Source organism: Schistocerca nitens, chromosome 2 (genome assembly GCF_023898315.1).
Source record: "Schistocerca nitens isolate TAMUIC-IGC-003100 chromosome 2, iqSchNite1.1, whole genome shotgun sequence".
Taxonomy (NCBI): Eukaryota; Metazoa; Arthropoda; class Insecta; order Orthoptera; family Acrididae; genus Schistocerca; species Schistocerca nitens.
This window is the reverse complement of record NC_064615.1, coordinates 56,055,040-56,063,825: the sequence shown is the minus strand read 5'-3', so window position 1 is coordinate 56,063,825 and position 8,786 is coordinate 56,055,040.

Genomic DNA, 8,786 nt, shown 5'->3' with positions numbered 1-8,786 from the left:
TAATCTCACAGTGCTGTGGAATCCAAACGTTCTGGAGGAATAGTTGCCGAGCTCTATAGCTGCTGTAGCTACGTGTCAGCTTGTAGCATAGATAAGATGTCGCGAGTTCGAATACATTCAGTGCTACATTTTTTAAAACGCAATTCTGCTCCCTGCTGAAGGTATCAATCTAATGGAACTTTGAACATAATTCCCTTCACTTCTCAACCCAAAGTAGTCGCATGTGGAAAAAGGGCTAACTACTGTGACATTTTGTTCTATTCAGGTTTAATAGACAGCAGGCAGCAGATGCATCTCGAAGATGTGCAGGGAGAGCGCATCGTGCCATAATATGTCAGAAAAGTATTTTCTACATTAGCCGTCGTGTGGTAGTGATATTTTATTCTTCTTCAAACTTTGTTTGACAGCTTTAACTCAGAACAAGTTTTCTACATGCATGTAATCAATAAACTGCATGTGCATTGTCAGACTGTCATAGGTAACATCAGAGAATTCGCATATATCGTTGATGATTAATTTCTCTCTCATGTTTACTATTGTTTTAACAACACTGAAGGAAACCTTACGAAAATTGTGCACTGTATTATAAGAAATGAAATAAAACTAACCATGATAACCTTACGACGAAAGTATCTGTACACAAGCATGCCTCTATCGACACGAATTAGTAAAATACTACTCACTTAGATTTTGATTGGGTCTGTGTTTAATTGGTATGCTGTGTCATACTCAAGAGGTATGCAAATGTGGCATTTCATAAATATAGTTACGTATTCCTAGAAACCCAAAATTCGCTTGTCAGCAGCGGAAAGAGGCCTTACCTGTTGTGCAGCATTGTAAGTTTTTCAACATTGCACTATGAGCTGAAAGCATTTTCTTGCGATTTCCTTATTGATGTTTGATCTGACTGCTTGTAGCTCTTTCACAGAAGGGATAAAAACGTTACAGTCAGTGAGACTGGAACTGCGAACCTTAACAGACGCTTTTTCACAGGTCAGCACGTTACCACAGAGCTGGCGAGGAGGTATGGGTCTTAGCTTCCTATTACGAGGGCAATAGTAACTAGAACTCGTAAACCGCTATTTGAAGGTCGAGATTAGTTGCGGTTTCCACCTGCAACGACTTTCCTGGGCTGAAAACCGTAAATTTTCAATCTTTTGTTACCCTTCAAGCGATAATAACTCAGATTATTCAATGGAAATGACAGGTAAAATCAAGTGAACTTTGAGGCTTAATTCCGTGCACACCAGGAAGTAACTCGTCGATCACAGAGTTGCCAAACATACGTTGCCTTGTTGCCAAATCTCAGTTACAGTACCAGCAGGAAGAAGACGAACCGATGTGATCCTACAGCGGTCTGGGAAGTGACCATAGCTGGTGTCTCCAAGTCGCGGCTGCTACGGCCTGGAATACGTAATGCGTCTGATTCGCTTTCTGTAACTAGGTTTAGGGACTGGAGCGTAGTTACTAATAATACTCAGAACTGACTGCACACTGAGCATCATAAATCAGTAACTCTCATTGTTGTTTTTATATTTCTTTCGTAAGTGTACTCAAAACTAAGAAAGTCATTCACAGGCGTTTTCGTGCCTCGCCGATAGTCGAGCACAACATACAAATAAAAATAAAAAAGAATGTGTGTGTGTGTGTGTGTGTGTGTGTGTGTGTGTTTGAGAGAGAGAGAGAGAGAGAGAGAGATAAATAAAAAGCAATGAGAGAGAGTGTAAAAAATTGTTGTAAAGAAATTGAATCATGGTATTTAAAGAAATCTTTCATTAAAATGACACGTACCACATCATTACGAAATGTCGTATTCATGATCTATGGAACAAGAGTTAATCTAATGTAATCTAATCTAATCTAATCACATCATATTGATGATTAGCCATGAAGAGTCATGAATTACCGTAATTTTGGCCAATACCAGTAACCAAATCTAAACTTGAAAATAAAAGACGACAATTTTTGTAATAAACCGTGACTCCTATCAAGACCCTTTCGTCCCTGTTATCTAACCACGAAAGATGTCTGATATACCTCCATTCTGAAGTAACAAAGTGTCCATGCATTTAAAGATGAAGTGCATGATGGGAAGTTCTGTGACGGAGATACGAACCCATCACGTAATCCGATTGTTAACTAAGAAAAATCGAATGTTACACACACACACACATTCTTTTTTATTTTTATTTGTATGTTGTGCTCGACTATCGGCGAGGCACGAAAACGCCTGTGAATGACTTTCTTAGCTTTGAGTACACTTACGAAAGAAATATAAAAACAACAATGAGAGTTACTGATTTATGATGCTCAGTGTGCAGTCAGTTCTGAGTATTATTGGTAACTACGCTCCAGTCCCTAAACCTAGTTACAGAAAGCGAATCAGACGCATTACGTATTCCAGGCCGTAGCAGCCGCGACTTGGAGACACCAGCTATGGTCACTTCCCAGACCGCTGTAGGATCACATCGGTTCGTCTTCTTCCTGCTGGTACTGTAACTGAGATTTGGCAACAAGGCAACGTATGTTTGGCAACTCTGTGATCGACGAGTTACTTCCTGGTGTGCACGGAATTAAGCCTCAAAGTTCACTTGATTTTACCTGTCATTTCCATTGAATAATCTGAGTTATTATCGCTTGAAGGGTAACAAAAGATTGAAAATTTACGGTTTTCAGCCCAGGAAAGTCGTTGCAGGTGGAAACCGCAACTAATCTCGACCTTCAAATAGCGGTTTACGAGTTCTAGTTACTATTGCCCTCGTAATAGGAAGCTAAGACCCATACCTCCTCGCCAGCTCTGTGGTAACGTGCTGACCTGTGAAAAAGCGTCTGTTAAGGTTCGCAGTTCCAGTCTCACTGACTGTAACGTTTTTATCCCTTCTGTGAAAGAGCTACAAGCAGTCAGATCAAACATCAATAAGGAAATCGCAAGAAAATGCTTTCAGCTCATAGTGCAATGTTGAAAAACTTACAATGCTGCACAACAGGTAAGGCCTCTTTCCGCTGCTGACAAGCGAATTTTGGGTTTCTAGGAATACGTAACTATATTTATGAAATGCCACATTTGCATACCTCTTGAGTATGACACAGCATACCAATTAAACACAGACCCAATCAAAATCTAAGTGAGTAGTATTTTACTAATTCGTGTCGATAGAGGCATGCTTGTGTACAGATACTTTCGTCGTAAGGTTATCATGGTTAGTTTTATTTCATTTCTTATAATACAGTGCACAATTTTCGTAAGGTTTCCTTCAGTGTTGTTAAAACAATAGTAAACATGAGAGAGAAATTAATCATCAACGATATATGCGAATTCTCTGATGTTACCTATGACAGTCTGACAATGCACATGCAGTTTATTGATTACATGCATGTAGAAAACTTGTTCTGAGTTAAAGCTGTCAAACAAAGTTTGAAGAAGAATAAAATATCACTACCACACGACGGCTAATGTAGAAAATACTTTTCTGACATATTATGGCACGATGCGCTCTCCCTGCACATCTTCGAGATGCATCTGCTGCCTGCTGTCTATTAAACCTGAATAGAACAAAATGTCACAGTAGTTAGCCCTTTTTCCACATGCGACTACTTTGGGTTGAGAAGTGAAGGGAATTATGTTCAAAGTTCCATTAGATTGATACCTTCAGCAGGGAGCAGAATTGCGTTTTAAAAAATGTAGCACTGAATGTATTCGAACTCGCGACATCTTATCTATGCTACAAGCTGACACGTAGCTACAGCAGCTATAGAGCTCGGCAACTATTCCTCCAGAACGTTTGGATTCCACAGCACTGTGAGATTATGCATATGGCCAGGTCTTGACTTCTGAGAGACAAACAGTTACAGCTTTTCTTTTGGACTGAACGACGTTTTCTAGTAACAGATAGCGCAATAGAATAGCTCAAGTGGAAAGGCACACTTCCTATTTAAACTTCTGCATCCTACACTGTTGGCAGTTGTGTGTAGGTGGCAGTTACGTGATTTTATTTCTGTGATTACAAAATAGTCGAATGTATGCACTGGGTAGCCGAGGCAGCTAGTTCATGGTGATTCGGTCAACCAAGTAAATGAATTTACTGAACATGCTGCAAATTACTACAGGGAACCTGTGAGTCAGAATTCTCATCCAGTGTGGCGCAACTGCGTTACGATAGAAAAATGACTCGCAGAGAAGAGGATTTCGTGGTCTGTTGGACGGATGGTAGGTTGTTATACCTATGGTCAGGGTTCGATTCCCACTTCCGTCAATGATTTTAGATAGGGAGAGACAGATTCCATTCTCTCCTGGCTACACCAAGTGAAGGAGATATAATGGCTGCGTGGTCTGAAAATTCACATTAAAGATGATATTCCTTCTTTACCAAGTAGATGGTAGGTTGAACCACAATAAAGTCTGGAGTGGCGACATGTAGAAACTCTATCACCAGTAACCTTTCTTATACTAGTTATTTATTTCAAGTGACGACACAAACGCTATGTATGGTCACAGGACACTTATTCCATCTTTTATTTGAGCTTCTGTATGTCGATAAAATTGGTTCTAAACTGGGAATGCAACTCAGACCGCCCTTAACGCGGAATTTGATCCCTTCGTGGCAATACAGCTCGGCTACAATTTGTTGTTTGTTCAAAACTGCAGATTCCTCAACACCTTCACATATTACGCGTGAACGGGATCGAATCCTGGCCCGGCACTAAAGATTTAATTATGTATTATCAAGCTCTATCATGAGAACACCTATCTGCTGGTGGATAATAATTTTGATTTTTAATGTATTCTCATTCGTTGTCAACACTAACGATATCTGACGTTTTTAACTCCCAGTGAGACACAGAACTATTTGCGAGATGACTGTAAGTTCAAGATGCTATTCTGAGCAGCTGGTGGAGAAAAATTCGTTAGCTGACGTCTCTTTGTGTGTAGTCAACAACGATATGTGTGGGGCTCTATTCCCAGTGAGCGCTGAACTCTTCGTCATATTATTTCAGTTCGTCGTGTCATTTAATGTTCATACATATTCTCAACTAGCTGCTCGTGAATAACTTTAATTTTTAATGTCATTTTGTGTTAAATAGTTCAAATGGTTCAAATGGCTCTGAGCACTATGGGACTTAACTTCTAAGGTCATCAGTCCCCTAGAACTTAGAACTACTTAAACCTAACTAACCTAAGGACATCACTCACATCCATGCTCGAGGCAGGATTCGAACCTGCGACCGTAGCGGTCACGCGGTTCCAGACTGAAGCGCCTAGAACCGCACGGCCACACCGGCCGGCCCCCACCATCTGGTATCAATGCACTACCCTATCATCCATTATATATAATCATTTTCATAGTACACTTGATATTATAGATGAGTAGGACACAAGACAGGACATAGATAATGTCCGTTTGACGTCAACAGTGTGTAACATTTTACTTTTTTTGAATAGGACAATGTTCCTCTCCAATAATTTTTAGATTAGTTACAATAAGCTTACGCTGCAAGAGAATTCGCTTGTATTTTTCAATATGTGGTCTGTTGTCGGTTTGAAGGCCTTCCATAACATCGGCAACGTAGTGCAACTCCACCGAGGGCTGTCTGGAGTAGGGTGGAGGTAGCAATGTGAAAGTTGCGTGCTGTCGAAGACGATCTTCATATTCCTAATGCGATTAGGACATCGTATACTCTTGACGACGTTTAGCACCTGTGCAGTCAGTCACCCAATTTCATAATTCATTTTGAGTAATCCTGCTAAATTCCCAAAATATTGTCTTTTTAAATTGATGAGTAATACGGATAGTCGTCACGTTCATGTGCCGTCTACAACGCAAATTTAATGTTACTATCCTAGGAACTAACCTGCAATACGTTTTGTATTTCATAATCGGAACTATCTGCATTAACCGTCATCAGAGCAATGTCAGGGAACAGAATGCAGTAGTGCCTTGCTACCTACTTGAGGACCTGCTTAAGTCGTGTTCTAAGGAAAGGGTAGTTGCTGGTTCACGTTATATTACACTAGCGAGAAGTACCGACTTTTTCTTTTCTCTGCAAACATCCAGAACTAAATTCAGTAACTAAATGCTAAGAATATATTTGCATTGTGCCAACTCAAAGATCAATAGATATGGATATAGATACAGATTTTTATATTTAAAGCCATTCTCGTTCTGCGTTGGAATAAACATCATTCATTATTTGCTTGTTCTTGTTACGATTGTTATTGTCATTCTCTCACTCGCAAGAGTTTTCGCATTCCTATTTGGTATCGATGCACATGAAGAGTGGCTACGAAAGAAGGGAATACTGAATGTTACGTCATGCAGAATACACTCATTTACTTCGGCTCCTCGTGATCTACGCTACAGGAGAAGTGAGATACATAAAGTTGACAGTGTGAGGACAGACCTGGTAGCACAACTGTGCAACTACACAGTGTTACCAGATAAAATGGTGCTGAGGAATCGAAAGTGTAGTACGGACTTTGCCACAGTAGCAGACAGCTGGTAATTTAGGACCATGACCGTGGATTACACTTTGGTCAGTGCTGGTTAGAGTGCTGCAACTGTAAATGGAAGGCTTTGTTTGATAGTCTTATGCTGATGCTGTCTGAATAAATTATGCAATTGGATACAAAGCGGTTTAATTTTGAGACCTAACCCACGAGGGGGGAAGGCACAGTGGTCTGCTTCAGGAATTCCAAGCAATAAAACACAGAAAACAACCCAGGAAGGGAGACATGCATTTGGAATCTGTTCATCGTTACGGGGTCAAACAAGAGGGTAACATTACTGAAACAATGATCGGGCTACTTAGTATATAATAGAGCATACAGATTTCAAGGAGGAAACGTATGAAGACGCAGACTTCGTCGTTATCAATATGTGCGGCATATCTTTCGTGTTAACGAAAGTAAATTCCCGCTTTACCTCTTCTTACGTGTCAAATGAAATGAATGCCACGAGGAATAGAATATTTGTTGACTGCGTCTCTTCTTGCTTCCATCCTTACCAACATATTTCTTCATTCTCGTGGTAATCATGACATTCTATGTGTATGCTGCAAAAGATTGCAAGTGGACGAATTCGACATCGAGGTGCAAAGCGTTATATTCAATTCGAATAAGCTTCCGGTGTATTTTTACTTCGTTTGTATTTTTAGATGATTATGAACGTTACGGAAAATTATCTCACATGCTTTATGTTGAATGAGAAACATTGAATGATCCGTTTTGCTTTCCCTACGTTGAAATGATATAATGTCGGCGTCAACAGCCTTCTTCCACGCCGGAAGCTGAAACTTTTATCATTCCGGATTAATGATAATTGAATGTCTCATATGTATACATAGCCCACAAGGCGACGTCAGAAACCATCAGGGGAGAACGCCGCATAAAAACCAAACGTGCGCGCGCGTCTCCACTCTGAAGAACCGTATCGGAGAATCACGGCAAGCATTTCGCTGAAGAGCTGCCTCGTCAGAGAGCCGAGAAATGGCAGCGTCGTAGCAAGTATTTGTCAACACTCTGATAGTGCATTTACTTCCGGGTGTAGGTCGGCGTTACCTCGCTAAATTCACTTGACATTCGTTTTCCACATCGAAGACTCGTACGATATAATCCACTGCAAGATGACACAATTAGAAAGTATATTTAATTTCTGGACTCCAAGAACGGCGTTCTTCACATAAGTAACACCTGTTTGTGTGTGCATTCGGGAGGACGACGGTGCAATCCCGCGCCCGGCCATCCTGATTTAGGTTTTCAATGATTTCCCTAAATCGCTTCAGGCAAATGCCGGGATGGTTCCTTAGGAAGGGCACGGCCGATTTCCTTCCCCATCCTTCCCTAATCCGAGCTTGTGCTCCGTCTCTAATGACATCGTTGTTGACGGGACGTTAAAACAGTAATCTCCACCTCCTCTGTTCGTGTGTTTAAGGTTGCGTTTTGAGGCTCAGGCAACATCGCAGTGACTATATTCCGCCTCTGGCCGCCAGTGTGTCGTTAGCTCAGACACAACTCCCACCGAAGGACGCTGCACCACCAGCGACGAAGACTATTCTACCCGTGACTTACGCGGCGGCGCTCACGACGTTCTCCGCACAACAGACACAGCCGACCGTTTCAGCGGTACAGGAATCACTTTCCACGGACAAAAACCTAGATGATCCGCCGACCTGGCCAGTGGTGGAAAATAGTACTACGACTCTGGAGCTACCGACCGCGACAGACATTGACGGCAGTAAGATGGCAAGTGATTCCCTTATTGTACCGACCGAAGCGTTTGTTCCGGCGGAGCGTGAGTCAGTGCCGTCTTCTGACAATGAAGGCCATGTACGGAAACAGCGATCACCGAAACGCCGAAAGCGCCGTCGTCGGACCGTGTCGGAACACAGTGGTTCGCATTCGGCCGGGGAAGAACAACTGACCACTCAAGAAGCCAGCCGCGAAGCTGAGGCTGTTTCCACTGACTCCAACCTTGCAGAACAGACAGAAAAACATGTAGCTTTCGACCATCAGCCCCTTGACAGAAACAGTGAGCAGCGGGAAGGTACCAGTGCAGGCAGCGAAGTCGCCCGGTCCCTTACTATCAAACATTCCGAGGCTATGGAACATGAACAGACACCCGCGCCCGCTTCGTGGGCCGAGGACGTCGAGACACAAGATCCCGATCCGCGGCCAGCTGAAGCGTTGCCGGATCATGCCGCATAAGCAGCACAAGGAGGACCGCGTTTGGCGGGGGGTAACATCACTTCCGATGTTCGCTTCTCTCCAACTTCAACATGGATAACCTCGC